We start from the raw sequence: 2,372 nt of genomic DNA on the forward strand, positions 1-2,372 counted from the left end.
CTTTTCTCTTTTTTTTCACCTTGAACTGGCCGCTCACTCTGGCTCAGGTGCTCTGTCCCTACTGTGCATGGCTGGCTCCTCCTGTCTTCAGGTAGGATGTAAGTATCGCCTCCTTGGAAAAGGCTTCCCTGACACCCTAACACAAAGGAGCTGCAGAGTCAGCTCTATCACATCAGACTTTCGCTTCCTGCCAGCCCTGGTCACCTCCACAGGTGTTGAGAGCGGAGCTGCCCTGCCGCGGCCCACGTGGCCGCCGTGAAGGTCCCGAGAGAGAGCAGCGAGAGATTAAGAAAGACACAGCCGAGCTCAGTGGCTCAGCCTGTCATCCCACGCTTGGGAGGCTGAGGTGAGTGGATTGCCTGAGCCCGCGGGTTCGAGACCCACCAGGACAACTTGGCGAGACCTCATCTCTACAATAAATCAAAAAATTAGCCAGGCATGGTAGCGCGTGCCTGTAGTTTCAGCTACTGGAAGGCTGGGGCGGAAGGATCGCCGGAGCCCAGCAGGTCGAGGCTGCGGGGGCCGGGAGTGGCCACTGCACTCCAGTCTGGGCGACAGAGTGAGACTCCAACTCAAAAAACCAAAAAGAAAGACTCAGACCGAAAGACATGAAGAAAAACTGGGCCAGGTGGGGCACTTTCCTCTGAGGGAGGAAAAGTGGCCCCGAACTAGCTCGGCATGTTTATATTATAATCAAGCACAAAGGAAATTGGGAGGGGTTCAGGTATCAGTGAGGCAGCCATAACGGAATTTTGTTGCTACCTAAATGGCGAACTTTTTCCGGGGTTATCTTGTGGTCGCTGAGGCTTTGTCTGTACTATTTGCACCTGGATGTGTGGGCTCTGAGACCCTGTTCCGGGCAGCAGGCTGCATCCCTTGCTTTTTGACAAGGGTGCAGAGCAACACAGGACCTTGGCCTCGCCTGAGGTCTTGCCTTGGCTCCAGGTCTGCTGCTCGGACAGCACTCATCTGCTCCCCACACTGCCCCATGGAGAGCTTTCTGTGATGATAGAGATATTCTCGATTGGTGTCATCCAGTAGGGTAGCCACCCGTGACAGGTAGCTCTTGAGCACTTGAAATGTGATGACTGTGACTGGAAAATGGACGCCGAAATTTCACTTGTAATAATGTGTCATTTTTTTTTTCGAATCGGGGGTTCTCACTCTGTCACCAGCTAGAGTGCAGGGGCACGATCACGGCTCAGGGCAGCCTCACCCTCCTGGACTCAACCAATTCTCCCCCGCTCCCCCCGCCACCTCAGCCTCCCACGTAGCTGAGACTATCGTCACACGTCACCACGCCTGGCTCATGTTTTGATTTTTTGGTAGAGAAGAGGTCTCATTATGTTGCCTAGGCTGGTCTGGAACTGCCGGACTCAAGCCATCCTTGTACCAGGGCCTCCCAACATGTTGGGATGACAGGCGTGAGCCACAGCACCTGGCCTCATTAAAATTTAAATAGCCACAGTAGGGCTCAGGGACTCAATGCCTGTCATCCCAGCACTTTGGGAGGCCCAGGCGAGAGGATTGCCTGAGGAGCCCAGGGGTTCGAGACCAGCCTGGGCAATTTGGCGAGACCTTGTCTCTATGATAAATTTTTAAAAAATTAGCCGGGTGTGGTGGTGCACACCTGTGGTTCCAGCTACCTGGAAGGCTGAGGCGGAAGGATTGCCTGAGCCCAGCAGGTCAAGGCTGCAGTGGCCGTGAGCGTCCCACTGTACTCTAGCCTGGGGGACAGAGTGAGACTCCAACCCAAATAAAGAAATAAATGTAAGTAACCACTGGTGGCTAGTTGCAACCACTTTGGAGAGTGCAGACCTGGTCTGTTTGCCTTCTGTTTCCTCATCTAGACAAAGCTCCCAATATTCAGAAAACTCGTCCCTGAGCCTAGAAAAAGGTCTACACACGTGGGTGCTCGGTTTGTATTCCTTGTTGAAGAAATACATGAAGCGGCTTCTGTGTCCCTGTCACGCCTCAACAGCTGTAAGCGCCTGACACCTGGAGAGGCCCAGCTGACCTTCAGGGTCAACATTTGAGGTAGCTCCTAGGTACAAGCTAATAGTCAGGAAAACTGAGGTCTCTCCCACCCTCAAAGGAGCTGGGTCTCCAGTGATTCATCCATCTTGAGACAGAGTCACACTCATTGAACAGCTGACTCACTGCTTAAAAGAACACCACTAAGGCCAAGCAAGGTGGCTCAAGCCTGTTATTCCAGCACTTTGGGAGGCTGAGGTGGGAGGATTGCCTGAGACCAGGGATTCAAGACCAACCTGGGCAACTTGGTGAGACTTCGTCTCTACAATAAATAAATTAAAAAAAAAATTAGCCGGGCATGGTAGTGCACACCTGTAGTTCCAGCTACTCGGAAGGCT

General features: G+C 52.9%; 1 protein-coding gene across 1 annotated transcript in view; it reads right to left on the bottom strand.

Moving 5' to 3' along the window:
• Positions 1 to 2,372, bottom strand: part of IL20RB (interleukin 20 receptor subunit beta) — a 33,518-nt gene that overhangs the window by 19,025 nt on the left and 12,121 nt on the right. The window lies entirely within an intron of this gene.

This window comes from Carlito syrichta, unplaced genomic scaffold, assembly GCF_000164805.1.
Source record: "Carlito syrichta isolate Samal-C Ts95f unplaced genomic scaffold, Tarsius_syrichta-2.0.1 Scaffold287770, whole genome shotgun sequence".
Lineage (NCBI taxonomy): Eukaryota > Metazoa > Chordata > Mammalia > Primates > Tarsiidae > Carlito > Carlito syrichta.